Genomic DNA, 24,819 nt, shown 5'->3' with positions numbered 1-24,819 from the left:
AAATATCTAACATAATCCTTAGGAAAAAGAAAATGGTAATGGGTGGTATCATTTACCAAACTTCAAACTGCACTACAAAGCAAAAGTAATTAAAACAGCATGGTAGTGGGAAAAGGACAGACTCACATATTAATGGAATAGAATTGAAAATCCAGAGACAGGTCCATAGGTATATTGTCAGTTAATCTGCAACAAAGGAGTCAAAAATATGAAATGGAAAGAAAACTTCTTCTACAAATGGTACTGGATAAACTGGTGGTGGCCACGTGTACCCCCAAAAAACAAAACAAGAAAGAAAGAAAGAAAGAAAGAAAGAAAGAAAGAAAGAAAGAAAGAAAGAAAGAAAGAAAGAGAAGAAAACTGCTCAGACCTCTTTCTAATGCCATGCACAAAGACCAAATCATAATGAATTAAAGACCATGATCACTTTTATCACTTGTCTTCCCGTTGATATTCGATTTCCTCGAGCGGGAGCCAGTAATGTCTCCATTTGTCCCTGTCGCGTACTAGTGTAGCCCAATGATATATGCTGCTACAGAGACAAGAAGTGCCTCAAACTGTTCATTCAGGGTGTTGATGAAAAAGTCTGAACATCTCATTGGTGGGTGGCCATGTGGTCTTTTGACGTCCCATGGAATCCAGTGCTTTACAGCTCTACTCCAGCGGTTGTCTCTGAATCGCATTACATGTACAGCCCATCTGATTTTTGATGTCTTGGCAAACAATATAGCATCCATGATTCTTGACTGTCGATGGAGGTAGGAATTCCAGATTCCTTCTATCACTTGAGTGAGACGTGATACTCCTAGCATAGCTCTTTCAATTCCTTTTGGGATACCCGAATAGCGTTCTCATCCATTTGCGTAGGATCTGGGTCTCTGAGGTGTAGGGTAGTGCAGGAAGAATGGTGGAATCGAAAAGATGTGCCCGGATTCGGAGTTTCTTCATTCTCTTAACCACTTCTTCAATGTTCTTGAAGGCGTTCCACACTGCTCTCTTCCTCCTGAATAGTTCTGGAGCTAAGGCATTTCTCATGTTGAGTTCTTGACCCAGGTACACATAGCTGCTGCATTCAGAGATATTTGTTCCTTTGAAAACAAATGGAGCTTCAGGGACTAGTTCGCTTTCCATGAGCATTGTCTTGTTGAGATTCAGCTGCAGTCCGACCTTTCTACACTGGCGGTCCAAGTTGGCCAACATCTGTGCTACGTGGCTAATGTTTGGCATTATGAGAAAGATGTCATCAGCAAAGCGGAGGTGGTGTAGTTGCTGACTATCTTCACTCCCATTCCTTCCCATTCCAGTTATCTCATGATGTTCTCGAGGGTGGCGCTGAAGAGTTTTGGTGAAATGGTATCACCCTGCCGAACCCCTCTCTTTGGTTCAATGATAAATTCCTTGTAGAAGAGTGAAACCCTGGTGGTGAATCCGTAATAAAGTTCGCAGAGGATCTTGATGTACTGAGTTTGAATGCCTTGTTTGGCTAGGGCTTTGAGGATCGCCTCAGTCTCAACAGAATTGAAGGCCTTCTTTAAGTTGATAAAATTGAGACAAAGTGGAACTTCAATGACTTTTGTCACTGTGTGTATAGTCAATTGTGCTGAACACTTTTCGGAACCCAGCTTACTCTCATGGTTGTTATTCATCTAGTGTTCTGCTTATTCTATTCAGGATGACACAAGTGTACAACTTCTGGACGACAGACAGCAGGCAGATTGGGCAATAGTTGCCAATGTCATGAATGTCTCCCTTCTTGTACAACAGAATGATCCTACTGGTTTTCCACTGGGACGGAGCCTTGCTTTCACACAGGTAGCGTGTAAAGAGACAAGCCAACGTATTGAGGAGTACTGGAGGCAGATTCTTCAGGTGTTCCTGTCTGACCTTGTCTGGACCGGATGCTGTACGCATCTTTACCAACAAAATGACATCTCAGATTTCAGAAGGAAGAACTTTGGGAATGACATATCCATCCTGCAGAATTTGGTATGTGGGCAGGTGGACATGGCTGTCAAAGAGATCCAAGTAGAAGTCGTGAATAATCCTCTTCATTGTCTTTCTGGAAGATGTGATAGATCCATCAGGACATCGGAGAGCAGTCATCTTTGCCTTGTAGTTGGTTAAGGACAGGCTAGCACTGCAAATACTTTTCCCAGCTACTGGTGCATCAGTCAACACTACTGCTCTTCTCTATTTGAGGTCTTCCTTTATTGCATCTCTGCACAGCTCTGCAATCTCAGATGTTAGTTTGTGGTTGCCTGAGGCTCGTGCCAAACTACGTTGATATATGTGCTCGAGAGTTTTCAAAGACAGGCGTCTGTGGGTTTTTCATTCTTGGTATTCTTCGTGCAGTCATAAAGGTGCTGAACCAGATGATGGTATTCCTCGTCGATGTTGTCAACAATGGCATCTTCCCATGTTGCCACAATAGTGCCAAAGAACTCCCAGTTTGTTTTCATTCTGGGATTTCCCTTATTAAACTTAAACTTTGCAGACCTTTCTCCCGTCTCTGTGAAGTAGAATTTTGCATTAAGGAGATGGTCGTCTGATGCTGTTTGAAATTTTGGGACAATAGCGACATTGGTCAGGAAAAACCTTCGATTGAATATGATGTGGTCAATTTCATTGTGGAACTGTGCACCGGAAGATTCCCATGTCCAGTGTTTAGATTTGGCCTTCTGGAACTCTATGTTACCATGGATGGTCTTAGTCGACATAATGAAGTCAGACAGTCTCTCACCCTGTTTGTGCTATTCTAGGTCATGGCTCCCAATGTGGATTTCTTTAGGTGACTTCTTGGTCCTATCGTGGCGTTAAAATTGTGGTCTTCTTTATAGAACTCCTCCAGCTTCATGTAGAACTTCTCAATTTCTTCTTCATCATAGTTGGATATTCTGTACATATACGATGAAGATAGAAACTGCAGGCAATGAGCCACATCTACTCGAGCATAATCATCCGATTCGGGTTGTTAGGCATTCAAATGAGTCAATACTCATGCCAAGTTTGTGCTGAGAAGGACACCAATGCCACCGATGCCTCTGTCGTCGCATATTCCGAGGAACAATTCTTCTCCAGTGTCGAGAATGGCAGGATGTGGTTGATGTCGTCTCGTTTTGGTCAGACCAGTTATATCGTACTTGATCTTCTGTGCTTGCACCATTAGGTCCTCAATAGATGCCTCTGATGCCAGAGTATATGCATTGAAAATACACTCATTTTAGTCTTTCTTTGTTTTGGCAGTCTAGTTTGTCTCTGAGATTTTTTTCACCCTCTCCTTGCTCGTCTTTCTTAATACTTCCGTTTTGGGGGCTCTTCTGGTATCAGATGAGTGAGGCTCATTGTTGTTACTGTTGTTGGCATATCGAATACGCCATGGGTAGCTTGGCAGGCTCTGCTGCGGGGTACTCTCGGTAGCTTGCCGGACTCTACAAGAGGGATGGAGGCTTTTCAGGTGGCCTTCAATCACCCGTAGAGGTGTTCCCACGGGTCAATGGTATACATACACAGTGGAATACTAATGACTTTAATAAAAGTTTAACTATGTCCCTCTGTGATCAGGTACAAAACAAGGATGTCCAATCTCTCCACTCTTATTCAACACGGAGTTAGATGTCCTGGGAACCAGCTTCAAAAAGATATGAGAGTCTTGCAGGTTAGTGGACTAAAATGGGTGCCATCTCCTCTGTGCCTGCACCTTCCCCCAACCCCTCTGTCTCCTTTCAGACCCTGACTCCCACCCTGCATGAGCACTGCCCACCTAGCCCCTCGCCACCCTCCAGTGCCGCCACGTCGGTTCGCTCCCTCCCTGCGGCCAACCGGCCACATTGAGGTAGTGGGCGTGGCCTCAACAGAAGTGGGTGTGACCTCCTTCTGAGCCGCACATATTTTCAGAATACCAAGCAATTATTCAGTACATCTCAGTGCTCATCACCTATATCCCCGAGTATCATCTTAGCTGTCCCAAAAATTGTTCTCAAATAGGTTGCTAGCTAATTCCAATTTTCAAAAGTACCAACGAATATAAGCGGCTCTGCAAGCCACAGCTAAAGGAGCCCACTCTCAAAAAGCATCACTTGAAGCATCACGTAAATAATAGAGGAACATCAGAGAGGGACGTGTTCTAGAGGGGGTTAGAAGAAATTGATCACCACTGACCAAGCATATTCAGAATCATTTTTTGCAACCAGAGGTGAACTCAAAGGTCCCTCTTCCATACCACCACAACAATATGAAGAAACAGCGCAAAGCACCGCCACAAGGAGAAGATGATGAAAGAAGTCCTGATGCCTCAATAGACGTTTCCTACAAACTTGAGCTCTCCGATAAAGAATTAAAAGGTGATATCCTGAAGATGTTCAATGAACTCAATGAAAAAATTGACAAGTTAAAGGAGGACCTGGCAGAAATGATACAACAGACAGCCAAGAAATTACGGGGAGAAATGAGAGTAGAAATTAAAAAAAAAATCTGAGAAAAGGAAATGTCACAAATAAAGGATTCGGTAGATGAATTAAAAAACTCAGTGGGTGCCCTCAACAATAGAATGACTGCAGCAGAGGACAGAACCAGTGAGCTTGAAGATGAGCTGCATGCAGCCTACAGACAACAACAATCAATGGGGAGAGATCTCAAAATAGCTCTAGGGAGAATCAGAGTCCTAGGTGATGATTTCAAGAGGAACAACATTAGAATCATTGGACTACCAGAAGGACTGGGAACCAACCCCAATGAAAAAGCAACAGTCAAAAAAAAAAGTCATTGCTGAAATGTTCCCAGACATATTGGATAGAGACACAATATTGCAAGCAGCAAGGTCGAAGAAGGAAATCACATACAAAGGAGCACCCTTAGATTCACAGCAGACCTATCGGAGGAAACCCTCCAACCCCGAAGGCAGTGGTGGAAAACAGTGAAAAACTCAATAAAATGAATGCTTCACCAAGAATACTTTATCTGGCCAAACTCTCATTCAAACTTGAAGGAATCGTAGAATATTTTACAGATAAAAACAACTCAGGAACTTCATAGACTCCAAACTAAGCCAAAAAGAAGGTCTAACGGGCTAGTGTAAGACAAGAAAAACCTCCATAAGCACAACAAACATTTACAGAAAGATGGCACAAAATCCCATGGCAATATTATCTCTCAATATTAATAGTCTTAATTCACCAATTAAGAGAAACAGACTGGAAAAGTGGAATCAGAGACTGAACCCAACATTCTGTTGCCTGCAAGAAACACATATGGATAGCCAGAACAAACACAGACTCAAAGTCAAAGACTGGAAAACAATCCTGCAAGCAAATAACTTTCTCAAAAAAGCTGGGGTGGCTTTACTACTATAAGACAACATAGACTTCAGGTTGAAAAATATTAGAAGGGATAGTAAAGGCCACTTTTTATTAATCACGGGATATGTACAGCAGGAAGAAATCACACTCCTAGACGTGTAAGCACCCAATGAGGGACCAGCTAAATACCTAAAACATCTGCTAAGAGACCATAAGAAGGACATTGTGAGCAACACAATAGTAGTTGGAGACTTAAATACGGCCCTATCACCTATGGACAGATCAAGAAGATTTTAATTCACCAAGGAAATACTGGCTTTGAAGGAAGAAATAGAAGAGAGAGGGCTAATAGCTCTATACAGGGCTTTATATGTCCCCCAAAAGGAATACATATTCCTTTCCAGTCTATACGGAACATTTTCCAGAATAGACCATGCGCTGGGCCACACAACATACCTGAACAGAATTAACAAGGTAGACATTGTACCAGCAATCTTTTCAGACCATGATGCACTGAAGATAGAAGTTAATCATGGACAGATGCAGAAAACCAAATCAAACACCTGGAAATCAAATGGCTCGATGTTGAACAATGAGTGGGTCAGGAAAGAAATCAAGGAAGAAATCAAAAGGTACCTGAAAACAAATGAGAATAAAGACACAGCTACCAGAACCTGTGGGACGCATCTAAAGTCGTATTAAGGGGGAAATTTATAGCTCTGCAAGGATATCTAAGGAAGGAAGAAAGTGCCCATATAAAAAAACTTGACTTCACAGCTCAAGACCTTAGAAAAGGACCAACAAGAGGAGCCCAATCCAGGCAGAAGGAAATAAATAATAAAACTTAGAGCATAAATTAATGACATGGAAACCCAAAAGACAATCCGAAAGATCAATGAAACCAATAGCTGGTTCTTCGAGAAAATAAACAAGATTGATAAACCATTAGCAAGACTCACAAAGAAAGAGGGAGAGAGAACCCCTATAGGCCGAATCAGAAATAAAAAGGGGGACATCACAACAGAAACCAAAGAAATTCAAAGGATCATCAGAGACTACTTTGAAAATCTGTAAGCCATTAAACAAGAGAACCTAGAAGAAATGGATAAATTGCTGGACTTCTATAATATCTCAAAGCTGAACCAAGAGGACCTGGAGTACTTGAATAGTTGTAATACTATCAAGGAAATTGAAACGGTAATCAAAAGTTTTTCCAAAAACAAAAGCACAGGTCCAGACGGATTCACTAGCGAGTTCTTCCAAACATTTAAAGAGGATCTATTGCCAGTTCTTCTCAAGCTTTTCCAGGAAATTGAAGAAATAGTAACCCTCCCTAACAGTTTCTATGAGGCACATATCTCCCTAATACTAAAAGCAAATGAAGACACCACAAAAAAAAAAAAAAACTATAGGCCAATATCCCTGATGAACACAGATGCAAACATTCTCAACAAAATATTAGTAAATAGAATTCAACAACTCATTAAAAAGATCATACACCTCCAGCAAGTGGGATTCACCCTGAGGATGCAAGGATGGTTTAACATCCGGAAATCAATCAACACAATCCATCATATCAACAGAAAAAAAACATAAAAATCATATAATCATATCAATAGATTCAGAGAAAGGATTTTACAAGAGCCAGCACCAGTTTATGATAAAAACTCACCAAAATGTGTATAGAAGGGACCTTCCTCAATATAGTCAAAACCGTTTATCAGTAGCCTATGGCAAGCATCATCCTCATTGGGGAAAACCTAAGAGCCTTCCCACTGAAATCAGACACGAGACAAGGATGCCCACTCTCTCCACTTCTATTCAATATAGTACTTGATGTACTTGCTATAGTGATTAGGCAACAAAAATATATTGAGGGCATTCAGGAAGGAAAGGAAGATATCAAGATCTCACTATTCGCAGGTGATATGATACTTAGAGAACCCTAAAACCTCTACCAAGAAACTCCTAGAAACAATAAACTCATATAGTAAAGTTGCAGGCTATAAAATTAATACCCAAAAGTCCATGGCTTTCCTATATGCAAATATGCAGGTGTTAGAAAACTTGAAGTCATGAAATTTGCATATAAGTGGATCAAGATGGAAAGTATCATGCTGAGTGAAATTTGTCAGAAAGAAAGAGACAGGCATAGAAAGATTGCACTCATATGTGGAATACAAAGTAGCTGAGAGGTACAGGTTTGCAATGGTGCAATTTCTGGCAGATATTTCTTTTGACTTAGTTACTAAAATACTAAAATACAGATATCCAAAACAGGTGGCCGATAGTGTGGCCACTCGGCCTCATATCTCTTTATTCTCAGCAATGGAAAACAAATTATCAGATGCTTCATTTTCAGCAGGTCCGACTTTAGGGGGGAGAAACTCCAAACAATAGCAGTGAGTTTTTTGTTGAAATATTGAATGTAATCAAAGTAAAGTGAAAGTAAAGTGAAATTTATTCATTACACAGGCGGGGTGGGGGACTGGGGAGGTGGGGGGAGGGGAGACGTATACTATGATTTTTGGTGATGGAATATCTGCACTGGTGAAGAGATGGGTGTTCGAGCATTGCATAACTGAGACTTAAACCTTAAAACTTTGTAACTTTCCACATGGTGTTTCAATAAAAGAATAAATCAATTAAAATAAAAAAATAAAAATACAAAAACAAAAGAAGTAAAAATTAAAAAAAAAAACCGATATGGGAGACCTGTAGCACTGTCACCCTGTTGTTCATCAATTTGCTTTACCAGGCACAGGTAAAGTCTCCAGTTTGAGACTTGTTGCCACTGTTTTTGGCATATTGAATTCGCCAAGGATAGCTTGCCAGGCTCTGCCATACGGGCAGATACTTTGGTAGCTTTCAGGGGCCTATGAGAGGGACGGATGAATCAAACCTGGGTCACCCTTATGTAAGATAAATGCTTTACCCGCTGTGCTATCGCTTCAGTCCTATACCATGATAATTTTAAATCATGGAAGAAAGAGATAGAAAGCCTTAGGAAATGGAAAAGATACCCCATGTTCATAGATTTGAAGAATTAACATTATTTAAAATGATTATTTTATCCTAGTCATTATATAGACTCAATCCCAATCCAAACTCAGACGACATTCTTGCAGGATCTAAAAAACTCAACAATAAAGTTTGTGTGGAATCAAAACAGACCATGAATAGCCACTCAAAAATAACAAATTGGGATGCACTTCATTATCTAATTTGGAGCTTTTTTATAAAGTTATAATGATCAAAACTACTTGGTATTAGAATAAAGTTAGACCGTATGATCAGAATTGAGTGTCCTATGATCATCATGATCATCATCATCCCGTTGATCGTCGAATTTCTGGAGCGGTCTCAGTAATGTCTCCATTCGTCCTAGTCAGGAGAATGAGACCCAGCATTGCTACTGGTTTTGGCATATAAATACACCATAGGGAGCTATGCGAGACTCTCCCATGTGAGCAGGAAACTCAGTATCTTCCAGATTCTTCCAGCGGGAGAATTAGGCTATAAGATGTCGCATGGTTCCAAAGTGGCCGTGTGTTTGCGGGAGCTTGAATTTAAATGTCTGGGTGTTGGCCACTGGTGGGATTAATGGAGCCAGTGTCAGTCCCTGGGTGTGACCGCCCAGCTATGCGAAACTGGGAGATCTGAGTGGAAGAGGTCCAGTCCCGATCTGAGCAGGTTTGAAGGTTTCATCCCCAGGTCCCACACACCTGGATTCCTCTCCCGGTACCTTCATGCATGAGGCCCGTCTGAGCATGGCTGTGGCTAGGCTCTGGAGGTCTCTGGAGGTCTTTTATCCAATAATAAAATCCCATATATATGGACAGTTAATTTTTTTTAAAATTTATTTATTTTTAATTAGAGAATCACCGTGAGGGTACAGTTACAGATTTATACACTATTTGTGCTTATACTTCCCTCATACAAAGTTCAGGAACCCATCCCTTCACCAGTGCCCATTCTCCACCACCCGTAAACCCAGCGTCCCTCCCACCCTCCCCAATCCCATCTCCCCCCCACCCCACCCTGCCACTGTGGCAAGGCATTCCCTTCTGTTCTCTCTCTCTAATTAGCTGTTGTGGTTTGCAATAAAGGTGTTGAGTGGCCGCTGTGCTCAGTCTCTAGCCCTCATTCAGCCCGCAACTCCCTTCCCCCACATGGCCTTCGACTACAATGTAGTTGGTGATCGCTTCTCTGAGTTGACCTTTCCCCGGAACGTGAGGCCAGCCTCGAAGCCATGGAGTCAACCTCCTGGTACTTATTTCTACAGTTCTTGGGTGTTAGTCTCCCACTCTGTTATTCTATATACCATAGATGAGTGCAATCTTTCTATGTCTGTCTCTCTCTTTCTGACTCATTTCACTCAGCATGAAACTTTACATGCCCATCCACTTAACTACAAAATTCTTGACCTCCTTTTTTCTAACAGCTGCATAGTATTCCATTGTATAGATGTACCAAAGTTTGCTCAACCAGTCATCCGTTCTGGGGCATTCGGGTTTTTTCCAGATTCTGGCTATTGTAAACAGTGCTGCGATGAACATACATGTGCAGATGTTGTTTCGATTGTCCTTTTTTGCCTCTCTGGGATATATTCCCAGCAGTGGTATTGCTGGGTCAAATGGGAATTCAATATCTAATTTTTTGAGAGTCGTCCAAATTATTTTCCAGAAGGGCTGAACCAGTCGGCATTCCCACCAGCAGTGAAGAAGGGTCCCTTTCTCCCCACATCCTCTCCAACAGCGGTTGCTTTTGTTCTTTTGGATGTGTGTTAGTCTCTGTGGTGTGAGGTGGTATCTCATGGTTGTTTTGATCTGCATCTCTCTGATGATTAGTGATGCAGAGCACTTTTTCATGTGCCTTTTGGCCATTCGTATTTCTTCCTTGGTAAAGTTTCTGTTCATTTCTTCGCCCCATTTTTTGATGGGGTTGGATGTTTTCTTCTTGTAGAGTTCAACCAGTGCTTTATATACCATTGATATCAACCCCTTATCTGATGGGTATTGTGTAAATATCCTTTCCCATTCTGTGGATAGTCTTTGTATTCTGGTCACTGTATCTTTTGCGGTGCAGAAGCTTTTTAGTTTAATGTAGTCCCATTTGTTGATCTCTGTTTTTACTAGATTGCTTAGTTCCGTGTCAACTTTGAAGATACCTTTATCTTCAATATCGTGGAGGGTTTCGCTGACCTTGTCTTCAATGTACCTTATGGTTTGTGGTCTAATGTTGAGGTCTTTAATCCATTTTGATCTGACTTTTGTGCATGGTGTCAGGTCAAGGTCTAAACCCATTTTTTTGCATGTAGTTGTCCAGTTGTGCCAGCACCATTTGTTAAAGAGGCTTTCCTTGCTCCACTTCACATCTCTTGCTCCCTTATCAAAGATTAGATGGTTATACATTTGGGGTTATGTGTAGGGATATTCCACCCTGTTCCATTGGTCTACGGCTCTGCATTTGTTCCAGTACCATGCTGTTTTAATTGTTACTGCTTTGTAGTAAAGTTTGAGGTTGGGGATGGTGATGCCTCCCATCATCTTTTTCCCAAGAATTGTTTTAGCTATCCTTGGACGTTTGTTATTCCATATGAATTTTAGGATTGCTTGATCCATTTCTTTGAAGAGTGTCATGGGTATATTTATAGGGATCGCATTGAATCTGTATAATGCTTTAGGGAGTATTGCCATTTTGACAACATTGATTCTCCCTACCCACGAGCAGGGTATATGTTTCCATTTCCTCATGTCCTCTTTGATTTCATGGAGTAGCGTTTTGTAGTTTTCTTTGTAAAGGTCTTTTACTTCCTTGGTTAAGCTGATTCCGAGGTACTTGATTTTCTGGGGCACGATTGTGAATGGGATTGCTTTTTTCATGTCCCTTTCCTCTGTCTCATTGTTTGCATATATGAAGGCCATGGATTTTTGGGTATTGATTTTGTAGCCTGCAACTTTCCTGTATAAGTCTATTGTTTCTAAGAGTTTCTTAGTAGAGGTTTTAGGCTTCTCTAGATATAGTATCATGTCGTCTGCAAATAGTGAGAGTTTGATTTCTTCCCTTCCTATCTGGATGCCCTTAATCTCTTTTTCTTGTCTAATAGCTATCGCAAGTACTTCCAGTACTATATTGAAGAGGAGTCGTGAGAGTGGGCATCCTTGTCTTGTGCCTGATCTCAGAGGAAAGGCCCTTAGTTTTTCCCCGTTGAGGATAATGCTTGCCGTAGGCTTGTGATAGATGGCTTCGACTATCTTGAGGAAAGTTCCTCCAAACCCCATTTTGGCGAGGGTTTTCATCATGAAAGTATGTTGGATCTTGTCAAATGCTTTCTCTGCATCTATTGATATGATCATATGGTTTTTATCTTTACTTTTGTTGATATGCTGGATTATGTTGATTGATTTCTGAATGTTAAACCATCCTTGCATCCCTGGGATGAATCCCACTTGGTCGTGATGTATGATCTTTTTGATGAGTTGTTGGATCCTATTTGCTAGTATTTTGTTGAGGATCTTCGCATCGGTGTTCATCAGGGAAATTGGTCTGTAATTTTCTTTCTTAGTGGTGTCTTTGTTTTCTTTTGGTATTAGGGAGATATGTGCTTCATAGAAACTGTTTGGGAGAGTTCCTGTTTTTTCAATTTCCTGGAAAAGTTTGAGGAAAACAGGCAATAGTTCTTCTTTAAATGTTTGGAAGAATTCGCCAGTGAAACCATCTGGGCCTGGGCTTTTGTTTTTGGGGAGGTTTTTGATTACAGTTTCAATTTCCTTAACATTGATGGGTCTATTCAGGTATTCCAGGTCTTCTTTCTTCAGTGTTGGGAGATTGTAGGAATCAAGGAATCCATCCATTTCTTTTAGGTTCTCCTTTTTTGTGGCGTAAAGACCTTCAAAGTAGTCTCTAATGATCTTTTGAATCTCAGTGGTTTCTGTTAGGATGTCCCCCTTTTCATTTCTGATTCGATTTATTAGAGTTTTCTCTCTTTCTTTCTTTGTGAGTCTTGCTAGCGGTTTATCAATCTTATTTATTTTCTCAAAGAACCAACTCTTTGTTTCATTGATCTTTCAGATTGTTTTTTTGGTTTCAATGTCATTAATTTCTGCTCTAATTTTTATTATTTCTTTCCTTCGGTCTGGTTTGGAGTCCTTTTTCTGGTCCTTTTCTAGGGTCTTGAGTCGTGAAGTCAAGCTATCTATGTGGGTCCTTTCTTCCTTCCTGAGGAATGCTTGGAGTGCTATAAATTTTCCCCTTAACACAGCTTTAGCTGCGTCCCATAGGTTTTGGTAGCTCGTGTCTTCATTCTCATTTGTTTCTAAGTATCTTTTGATTTCTTCCTTGATTTCCTTCTTGACCCACTCATTGTTCAACATGGAATTGTTTAATTTCCAGGTGTTTGATTTGATTTTCCGTATTTGTGGGTGGTTAGCTTCTATCTTCAGCGCATCGTGGTCTGAAAAGATGGTTGATACAATTTCTATTTTTCCGATTCTATTGAGGTATGTTCTGGGGCCCAGTACTATTTTTGAAAATGTTCCATGTGCACTGGAAAACAATGTGTATTCTTTCTTTTTGGGGTGTAAGGCCCTGTATAGGTCTATTAGGCCTCTCTCTTCAATTTCTTCATTCAGAGTCAGTGTTTCCTTGTTGAGTTTTGTTCTTGTGGATCTATCTAGAGGCGATAAGGCCGTATTGAAGTCTCCTACTACAATTGTGCTGTTAGTGATGTCCTCTTTGAAGTCTGTTAGGAGTCGTTTTAAATATTTAGCCGGTCGTTTGTTAGGAGCATATACGTTTAAGAGTGTGATTTCTTCCTGTTGTACATATCCCTTGATAAACAGAAAATCATCTTCGCTGTCCCTTTTGATCTTTTTCATCCTGAAATCTATGTTGTCGGATACCAGGATGGCCACTCCAGCTTTTTTAAGGGGGTTGTTTGCTTGGAGGATTGTTTTCCATCCTTTGACTTTGAATCTATGTTTACTGTTTGTTCAGGTGTGTTTCTTGCAGGCAACAGAATGTTGGGTTTAATTTCCGGATCCATTTAGCCACTCTGTGTCTCTTGATAGGTGCATTTAGGCCATTGACATTGAGAGAGATTATTGTGATGTGGTTTTGTGTCATCTTTCTGTGGGATTTGTTGTTCTTATGGGGCTCCTCCTTGTCTTACAGTAGCCCCTTTAGACCTTCTTTCAAGATTGGTTTTGAGTCTATGAAGTTCCTGAGCTGTTGTTTATCCGAGAAATAGTGTATGGTTCCTTCGAGTTTGAGTGAGAGTTTAGCTGGATAAATTATTCTTGGTGAGGCATTCATTTCGTTGAGTTTTTTCACTATGTCCCACCATTGTCTTCGGGCTCAGAGGGTTTCTTCTGACAGATCGGCCGTAAATCTGAGGGGTGCTCCTTTGTATGTGATTTCCTTCCTTGCCCTTGCTGCTTGCAGAATTGTGTCTCTATCCATGGTATCCGTCATTCTGACTATGATATGCCTTGGGGGCTTTTTATTCGGGTCTCTTTTTGATGGTACTCTTCGGACTCCTTGTATCTGGATGCCTGCCTTCTCCAGCTCTGGGAATTTCTTAGCAATGATATCTTTGACTGTGTTTTTTTCATTGGGGTTGCTTCCCTGCGGTTCTGGTACTCCAATGATTCTTATGTTGTTCCTCTTGAAGTCATCCCCCAGGGCTCTGATTCGCTCTATAGCCATTTTGAGGTCTTTGGCCATGATTTGTTGCTGTCTATAAGCTTTCTGCAGCTCATCTTCCAGATCACTGATTCTGTCTTCGGCTATAGTCATTCTACTGTTGAGGGCATCTAGTGAGATTTTTATTTCATCTACTGATTTCTTTATTTGTGAGACTTCCGTTCGAAGGTTTGAAATTTCTGCTCTCATTTCTGCTCTCATTTCTTCTTGTATTTTCTTGGTAGACCGTTCCAGCGCTTCATTCATCTCCTTCCTTAATTTATTGGATGTCTGTTCCATATTTGCTTGGAGTAGGTCGACTCTCCTCCAGATTTCCTCTCTGAATTGTTTATCTGAGAGGTCGTAGATGTGAGAAGCCCCTGTTGAGGTTTCTGGTATCTCTTCTTCCCCCTCTCTTCGCGGGGGGGATTTTCGCTGCTTCTTCATATTATCACGGAAGTGTAGAGTTGGAACCTTATAGTTATTTATTCCTCTTCCTTTTTGTGGGAAGAAGGGGCTCCGATTGTGCTAAACTTCCCTTATTCACTGATAGCTTTTATACTGTCAGCCTAAGGTAATGGCTATTTTGCGTAAGTGTTTGAGATCGCAAAAGTGTGTTTTCAAAGGAATACACAGTACCGATTGAGCTGAGGTAGCAAAGAATAACTGCGGGCGCGTTAGTGGCCGCCGCTCTGAGAGGAAGCCACGCCCACTTTTAGACCACGCCCACTAAGACACAGGCCACGCCCCCAGTGTCTTCCTGTTGATGGGGGGACGGGAGGGCGTGGCCAAGGGATGGTCCTCGTACCTGATGGACGTGCGCAGTTACAAGCCGGTTCGGGAGACGGGTGCGCAGGGCGAGCAGGGAGTGACTTCAGAAACTCGGGGGACGCAGACGGCAGCGGGAAGTGGGGGAAAGGGGTGGACAGTTAATTTTTGATAAGAGAGCTAAGAACATGAAATGGGTAAAGACAGTCTTTTCAACAAATGTTGCTGGGAAAACAGTCTATGTGTAAGAAATTAAAGCTAGATTCATATATTACACCTCACACAAAACTCAATTAAAAGTGGATGAAGGACCTCAATATCTAATCACTTGTCATTTATATCACTTGTAGTCCCATTGATCTTCAATTTGCTTGAGCGGGCGCCAGTAACATCTCCATCTGTCCCTGTCACGTGCTAGTGCAGCCCAATGATATCTGCTTGCTCCAGGAACAGAAAGAGCCTCAAATTGTTCATTCAGGTATTTGACGAAGAAATCTGACCATCTAGCTTGTGGGCAACCACGAGTTCTTCTGATGTCTCATGGAATCCAGTCTGTACCAGCTCTAGTCCAGCGGTCATCTCTGATTTGTATTACATGACCGTCCCATCTGATTTTTGATGCCTTGGCAAATGAGACAGCATTCCTGATTTTTAACTGTTGACAGAGGTCAGAACTCTGGCTTACTTCTCTCACTTGAGTGAGACATGATATTCCCAGCATAGCTCTTTTGATTCCTCTTTGGGATACCTTAATAGCATTCTCATCCTGTTTGTGTAGGGCCCAGGTCTCTGGGGCATATGTGTAGGAAGAACAGTGGAATCGAAAAGATGTGCCCGGAGCCTGAGGTTTTTCATTCTCTTAACCACCTCTTCGAAGCTCTTGAATGCATTCCACGCTGCTCTCTTCCTCCTATGCAGTTCTGGCACCAAGTCATTCTTCATGTTGATTTCTTGACCCAGGTACACATAGCTGCTGCATTTGGAGATGTTCATTCCATTGAGAGCAAATGGAGCTTCAGGGACCATTTTGTTTTCTTATGAACATCGTCTTGTTGAGATTCAGCTGCACACCGACCTTTCCACATTCATGGTCGAAGGCGGTCAGCATTTGTGCTGCTTGGCTAATATTTGGTGTTATGAGAATGATGTCATCAGTGAAGCAGAGGTGGTGTAATTGCCGACCATCTATCTTCACTCCCATTCCTTCCCATTTTAGTCATCGCATGATGTTCTCAAGGGTGACACTGAAGAGTTTTGGTGAAATGGTATCACCCTGCTGCACCCCTCTCTTAACATCAATGATCACTTCCTTGTAGAATGGTGAGATCCTGGTGGTGAATCCAAAATACAGCTCGCGGAGAATTTTGATATACTGAGTTTAAATGCCCTGTTTGTTCAGGGCTTCGATGACCACCTCAGTCTCAAGAGAATAGAAGGCCTTCTTTAAGTAAATATCTAATCAAAAATATAAAGTACATTGAGTAAAATATGTGTATAATACTTCAAGATTTGAACCTCAAAGGTATCTCCAATGATCTGATACCACTGACAAAGCGACAGAATGAGAGATTTTTAAATTGGACTATATACAATTAAAGACTTTCTGCATGAAAAAAAAACACTGATTAAAACTAATGAACAACTCAGCGGGTAGGGCGTTTGCATTGCATGCGGCTGACCCGGGTTCGAATCCCAGCATCCCATATGGTCCCCTGAGCACCGCCAGGGGTGATTCCTGAGTGCAGAGCCAGGAATAACCCCTGTGCATCGCCAGGTCCGACCCAAACAAAAAGCAATAAAATAAAATAAAATCTCGGGGCCGGAGAGATAGCACAACGGGTAGGGCGTTTGCCTTGCACGCGGCCGACCCGGGTCCGATCCCCGGAATCCCATATGGTCCCCCAAGCACTGCCAGGAGCAATTCCTGAGTGCAAAGCCAGGAGTAACCCCTGATCATCGCTGGGTGTGAGCCAAAAAAGCAAAAAAAAAAAAAACAAACAAAAAACAAAAAAACTAATGAACAACTAATTGGATGCAAAACTGTATTTGATGCATAAGATAAATGTTTGATATCCAGAATTTATAAAGTACTCACAAATATCAACAAAAGAAGTCTCACCAGTGACTCAATTAAAAAAAAAACAATTAAAACTGTCTAAGAAAATGGAGAGAGGAAAACAAGAGTATGGTGAGTAGGCATATGAAATAACTCTAAGCATCACTTATCATCAAAAAATCCAAATCAAGATTACAATAAGATACAATATCATACAAATGAAAATGACACATATCAAAAACAGTAGGAAAAATCTGAGCTTAGTAGGGTTGTGCTCAGAAAGAAACTCTCATCCACTGCCGAAGGAAATGTTGCCTGGAAACTGGTATGAAGAATTCTCAGTTAACTAAAAATTTAACTACCATATGACCCAGAAATTCCACTTTGTAGCATCGATCTCCAGAACATAAAAATACTCTCTCAAAATGACTTCTGTACACCTTTATTGATTGGTACACTCAGTACAATAGCTAAGATATGGAATCAACTTAGGTGTCCATGACAGATGAATAGATTATGAAGACTATTCTTCATAATATTATGTGGTATAAAAAGATTATGTCATATATATATATACACAATGAAATACGATGCAGCTGCAAGAATTGATGAAGTCACAAAATTTGTTCCAACCTGCTCAGAACTGGTAATTATCATGTTGAATGAAGTTATCCAGAAGTAGTTTTCTAGACAAGAATGATCTCATTTATTGGAGGTATATAAAATACAAGATGAAAAAAATGTACTGTAGTAAATATGAGGGGCACCTATATCATTATTGATCCCAGTGTTCAGAGAGGAGGACAGATAAGGAAAGAAATCAAAGAGGACAGAATTGAATGGGAAATATTGGGTGAGCTAGCATCAGGGCTTCAGCAGTACTGGTGATATAGGTGAGTGATTCAGTCATATATCACAAACACAGACTTAGCAATACAGAAACATAAAATCTAAATTGGAACCACTGGAACTTTGTAACATGCTTGTCAAATTGACAAGGAGGGAATGGGGTTTGAGTTGGGTGGTTAGGAAATATAGAAAGACTGGTGGAGGGAAGTTATCACTGATGGTATAATTGGTGTTGAAATATTATATGTGTTACACTCAACTATGAATAACTTTGTTATTTAATTCAAAAGATAAAAATCTTACAATTTGCTATTATATGGATGGATATTGAGAGTGTCATGGCAGAGGGGGATTGAACAACAGGATCTTTGGGATAATGCGGGAGCAACACAAATACTCATGTTATGACTCTGGTTACACAATGTTTATGATTGAAACTCTACCACTAAAAGTTTTATAAAGCAGAATACCAAAAATAAAGATTAAAAACATTCTTCTACTATAATCATATGAAGACATTTGCTATAATAAGCCATGACTAAATGAAACTTTGGGTGGATAGGGACCTATTTTTAAAAGTCATCTTTTAAGCCAATACTGGATATGATAAAAATGAAACAAATAAGCCTCTATGCTCATTCATGTCAATAAGTTCACTCAATATTAATAGACTGAACTCTCCCATCAAAAAGCTTGGAGATACTGGCTCTATCAGGAAATGTCACTGTCACTGTCATCCCGTTGCTCATTGATTTGTTCGAGAGGGCACCAGTAACATCTCTCATTGAAAGACTCATTGTTACTCTTTTTGGCATATCCAATACGCATGGGTAGCTGGCAAAGCTCTGCCATGCGGGCTTGATACTCTCAGTAGCTTGCCGGGCTCTCCGAGAGGGGCGGAGGAATCGAACACGGGTTGGCCGCGTGAAAGGTAAAAGCCCAACCGCAGTGCTATCGCTCCAGCCCTGTATCAGGAAATAAAATTCTAAATTCTTCTGCTCAAAAAAGATATTTTGAAATCACATGATCAACACATGCTCAGTGAAGCAATGAGATACAATCATATAATCCCATAATCAACGACAGAAAGCAGGGACAGTTATGCTTGTAGCAGATCAAGTAACTTCAAACAAAGGAAATTAGTAAGAAATAGGGATAGCCACTACATCCTAGGAAGAATTTGATAGACCAATGGGAATTGACACTCATAACATATATGCACGGAATGAAGGGACAGAAAAATTCGTAATGCAATTGCCAATGAACTTAAAAGGCTTTGAGGGCAACAAAAAGTAAATGTAGATTTTAATACCACACTCTTATCTTTGGAAAGATCAGGTAGAATATCATTAAGGAAACAAGAACTCCGATTATAGAATGGAAAGTACTGGGACTGATAAACCTATATTGGGCCTTACACATCCAAAATGCTGAATATTCAGTCTTCTCTAATGCCCATGAGAATTACTCCAGTAATACATATGCTGGGTCACAATGTAAACATTCAAAATGTTTCAAAAATAGATACTATGTTAAGTACTGGACTAGAGTAATATTTGTCTTGCACATAGCCGACCTGGGTTCGATTCCTCCGTACCTCTCGGAGAGCCCAGCAAACTGCCGAGAGTATCTCACCCCCACAGCAGAGCCTGGCAAGCTCCCTGTGGCATATTCGATATGCCAATATCAGTAACAAGTCTCACAATGGAGACATTACTGGTGCCCGCTCGAGCAAATCTATGAACAACAGGATGACAGTGCAACAGTGCGACAGTTAAGTATTATCTCAGAACACAATGTCAGGAATGTAAGATTAATCATCAAAATAGCATAACTAATAGGTTAAAAGCATATAGGGAAACTCCCAAACTTGGAAACTGAATGATGCATAATAAAAAGCTAATTGATAAAAGAGAAAATTTAATAATTAAAAATATTTATCAAAAAAAGCACATGAAAAACACAAGCTATGAGAATTTATAATCAAAGCAAAAGTAGTACAAAGGAGAAAACTCCAATACAGGCACACATCAAGTCAGGAAAAAATCTCAAATTAATCACCAAATCATAAATCTGGGCAACTAAAAAAAGAGCAACAAGATAATTTCAAAGTCAATAAAAGAACAGAAGATAAGAAATAAATGCTCTAGAAATCATAACATTATAAAAGGTAAATGAAAGTAGGAGCCTGTGCTTTGGAAGACTAAAGAAAACTAAAAAGCCCTTAGCTAAACTCAAAAAAGAGAGTAGGAAAGAGAAAGGACTAAATATGTCAAATTAGTCATGGAAGGAAAGGAATCAGAACACCTCAGAAATGAAAACGAAATTGGGATGAATAACTCTATATGTCCAAACTGGAAAACCTAGATTAAATGGCTGAACTATTAGAAACATGCAACTTTCTAAGATTGAATCAAGGTGAAGCAGAGATCCTGACAGAACAATCTCAAGACAGGAAATTAAAACAATAATTAAGGGACCAGAGAAATAGTAGAGCCGTTAGGGAGCTTGCTTGAACTAAGTTTGATTCCTGGCATCTCATCTTATTCTTCAAGTTTTCCAGGAGTGATTACTGAGCACAGAGCCAAGAGTAACCCCTGAGTATCACTGGATATGAACACCATACATACCAAAAATTTTAACAAAACAGTAATTTAGGGGCTGGAGCAATAGCACAGCAGGTAGGGCATTTGCCTTGCACCCGGCCAACCTGGGTTCAATTCCCAGCATCGCATATGGTACCTTGAGCTCTGCCAGGAGTAATTCCTGAGTACAGAGACAAGAGCAACCCTTGTACATTGCCGGGTATGACCCAAAAAGCAAAAAAATAAAAAAAAACACAATAATTTAAAACTCCCCAAGAACAATAGTCAGGTCTAGATGGATTCACTAGTGAGTTCTACAGGAGCTTAAATGAAGTACCACTTATACTTCACAACCTCTTCCAAAATGTCAAAAAACAGGACCTATGCCAACAGCTTCAAAGAAGTTTCAAAGAATACAGCTTTACCTTAATACCTAGAGCAGGAAAAGATATTACTAAAAACATATAATATTTATCACTTGTATCACTTGTGTCCCATTGATCTTCGATTTGCTTGAACGGGCACCAGCAATGTCTCCATTTGTCCTTGCCATGTGCTAGTGAAGCCCAATGATATCTATTCGCTCCTGGAACAGTAAGAGCCTCAAACCGTTCATTCAGGTTTTGACGAAGTCTGACCATCTCGTTACTGGGTGGCCACACGGTCTTTTGACATCCTGTGGAAACAGTTGGTAATAGTTCTAGTCCAGCAGATATCTATGAATAGCATTACATGTCCGGCCCATCTAATTTTTGATGCCTTGGCAAATGAGGCAGCATCCCTGATTCTTGACCGTCGACAGAGGTCGGAACTCCGGGTTCGTGGTCTCACATGAGTGAGACGTGATACTCCTAGCATAGCTGTTTCGATTCCTCTTTGAGATACTCGAATAGTGTTCTCATCCTTTTTGCATATGGTCCAGGTCTCTGAGGCAGACGTTAGTACAGGAAGAATGGTGGAATCGAAAATATGTGCTGGGAGTCAGAGGTTCTTCATCCTCTTAACCATTTCTTTGATGCTCTTGAAGGTGTTCCATGCTGTTTTCTTCCTCCTGCACATTTCTGGCATTAAGTAGTTCCTCATGTTGAGTCTTTGGAAACTCTCAAGCTCATTTGTCAATGTATTTTGGCGTGAGCTTCAGGCAACCATCAGCTAACATCCGAGCTTGCAAAGCTGTGCAGAGATGTGATAAAGGAAGACCTCAAAGAGAGAAGAGCAGCAGTGTTGGGCAATGTGGCAGAAGCCGGAAAAAGTATTTGCAATGCCCACCTATACTTCGCCAGCTACAAGACCAAGATGACTACCCTCCGATGTCCTGATGGATCTATCAAATCTTCCAGAAAGGCAATAGAGAGGATTATTTACAACTTCTACTCAGATCTCTTTGACAGCCATGTCCACCTGCCCACATACCAAATTCTGCAGGATAAATATGTTGTTCCCAAAGTCCTCCCTTCCAAAATCCGACATGCCATTTCGTTGGTAAAGATGCATACATCACCCGGTCCAGACAAGGTCAGTCCTGAACACCTGAAGAATCTGCTGCCAGTACTCATCAAGACACTGGCTTGGCTCTTTACACGCTACCTGTGTGAATGCACAGTTCCATCCTAGTGGAAAACCAGTAGGACCGTTCTGTTGTACAAGAAGGGAGACATCCATGACATTTGCAATTATTGCCCAATCTGCCTGCTGTCTGTCCTCTACAAGTTGTTCACTCATGTTATCCTGAATAGAGTAGGCAGAACACTAGATGAAGGACAACCATGTGAGCAAGCCAGGTTCTAAAGGGGATTCAGCATGATGGACCATATCCACACAGTGACCAAAATCATTGAAGTTTCTCGAGAGTTAATGATGTCGCTCTGTCTAACGTTCATGGATTAAAAGAAGGCCTTCGATTCTGTTGAGACTACAGCAGTCATTGAAGCCGTAGCAAACAGGGCATTCAAACTCAATACATCAAGATCCTCTGCAAGCTGTATTGTGGATTCACCACCAGGATCTCATCATTCTACAAGGAAGTGATCATTGATGTAAAGAGAGGGGTTCGGCAGGGTGATACCATTTCACCAAAACTCTTCAGTGCCACCCTCCAGAACGTCATATGACGACTGGAATGGGAAGGAATGGGAGTGAAGAGAGACGGTCGGCAATTACACCACCTCTTCTGCTCTGATCACATCGTTCTCATAACGCCAAATATTAGCCAAGAGGCACAAATGCTGGCCGACTTTGACTGCGAGTGTGGAAAGGTCAGATTGCAGCTGAATCTCAACAAGACGATGCTCATGAAAAACGAACTAGTCCCTGATGCTCCATTTGCTCTAATGGAATGAACATCTCTGAATAAGACTTATACCCCTGATAATCATTGATGCAAAAATCCTCAACAAAATCTTAGCAAGTCAAACTCACAAATGTATTAAATGTATTATACACATAATGATTCTGGAGTATACATCCTGGGATACATAGATGGTTCAATATGCAAATAAACTAATGTAGTACACCATATCAATAAAAGGAAGGGTAAAAGCCTACAGTTATATTAGTTAATAAAAATAATTTTTTTGCATTATCCAGCACCTACTTTGCAGTTCTGGTGCCGAGTCATTCCTCATGTTGAGTTTTCGACCCAGGTACAGATAGCTGCTGTATTCGGAGATGTACGTTCCATTCAGAGCAAATGGAATGTCAGGGTCTACTTTGTTTTATTATGAGTATTGTTTTGGTGAGATTCAGTTGCAGTCTGTCTGACCTTTCTGCACTCGCAGTTGAAGTTGGCCTGCATTTGTGCCACTTGTCTAATATTTGGCATTATTAGAATGATGTCATTAGCCTAAGTAGAGGTCTTGTAGTTGCCGACCATCTATCTTCACTCTGATTCCTTCCCATTCCAGTCTTCACATGACATTCTCGAGGGTGGCACTTCTTTAAAGGCCTTCTTTAAATCAATGAACATTAGACAGAGCAGCATCTTGATCTCTCAAGAAACTTCAATAAGATTGGTCACTGTGTGGATATGGTTGATTGTGCTATATCCTTTTCGGAACCCAGCTTGCTCAGATGGTTGTCCTTCGTCTAGTGTTTTGCCTATTCTGTTCAGGAAGTAAGAAAGGCACACATAAATAATTTGACTTCACAGCTCAAGAAAGGACCAACAAAATGAGCCCAAACCAGGCAGAAGGAAAGAGATAATAAAATTTAGAGCAGAAATCAATGACACGGAAACCTGAAATACAATCTAAAAGATCATTGGAACCAAGAGCTGATTTGTTGTGAAAATAAACAAGGTTGCTAAACCACCCCACTTTGTGCGCGGGCCCCCGGACCCCATCTCCAGCCAGCGTCCAACGGGCAAGGACGCCCTCCCCTTGCCACCGCTGACCCTGTGCTTCCTGCTTCCTCATCAGTTGTGCCTGGCCAGAAGGGGTGTTAGTGGGCGTGGCCCCGCTGCAGTGGGCGTGGTCTCGGGGGGTGGCAACAACTTACATAGTCGCAGTTATTTTCCCCTGTTCTGGTATACTCGACAGACGTCTCAATCCCCATTAACTAACTTTGGGGAGGTCTCCCAGTTACCTCAAACACACAATGGTAAATTAACTACTAACCTACTCCAATTGCACCAAAATATCAAAAACCCACAAAAAGAGAGATTAGCCCTAGTAAACTTGAAGGTTCCATCTCCATGAAACTGTGACAGCATGAAGAAACAGCGCAAATCCCCACAGCACGGAGAAGATGAAGAAAAGAGTCCAGAAACCTCAGCAGAGTTTTCCCACAAATATGATCTATCTGATAAAGACTTCAGAGAAGAAATTCTTAGAATGTTCATCAAACTTAAAGAAATGGTGGACCAACCAGTGAGAAAATTATCGGAAGAAATGAGAGCAGAAATAGGAAAGCCACATTCAGAAATGTTATGAATAAAAGACACTGTAGACGAAATAGAAAACACAGTGGGAGCGCTCAACAGTAGAATGGCTAAAGCTAAAGATAGAATTAGTGAGCTGGAAGATGAGCAACAGAAAGCCCACAGGCTACAACAAACAATTGGAAAAAACCTTAAAATAGCTTTAGGGCAAATCATAGACCTAGAGGATAATGCCAAGAGGAATAACGTAAGAATCATTGGAGTTCCAGAAGGACAGGGAGGTAACCTTAATGAGAAAGCCACAGTTAAATAAATCATTGCTGAAAATTTCCCAGAGCTGGACAATGCAGATTTTCAGATCCTAGGAGCCCAAAGGGTGCCAGCTAGAAGAGACCCTAATAAAAAAAACCCCAAGGCATATCATAGTCAGAATGATGGATGCCATGGATAGGGACACAATACTTCAAGCAGCAAGGTCAAAAAAGAAATAACATACAAAGGAACACCCCTTAAATTTACAGCAGACTTGTCAGATGAAACCCTCCAAGCCAGAAGACAATGGTGGGAGATAGTGAAAAACTCAATGAAATGAACGCCTCACCAGGAATACTTTATCCGGCTAAGCTCTTGCTCCAACTCGAAGGAACCATACACAATTTCATGATTAAACAACAACTAAGGAACTTAATACACTGAAAACCAAAC

The 24,819-nt window shown here is 41.0% G+C and overlaps 1 pseudogene; it reads right to left on the bottom strand.

The window, feature by feature from the left end:
* Window positions 1-177: 177 nt before the first annotated feature.
* On the bottom strand, window positions 178-22,861 carry LOC129403281 (uncharacterized; annotated as a pseudogene).
* Window positions 22,862-24,819: the final 1,958 nt, after the last annotated feature.

Source organism: Sorex araneus, chromosome 1 (assembly GCF_027595985.1).
Source record: "Sorex araneus isolate mSorAra2 chromosome 1, mSorAra2.pri, whole genome shotgun sequence".
In the NCBI taxonomy this organism is placed as follows: Eukaryota; Metazoa; Chordata; class Mammalia; order Eulipotyphla; family Soricidae; genus Sorex; species Sorex araneus.
Note: the sequence above shows the minus strand (reverse complement) of the source record. Positions and strands in the feature narration are given on the sequence as shown.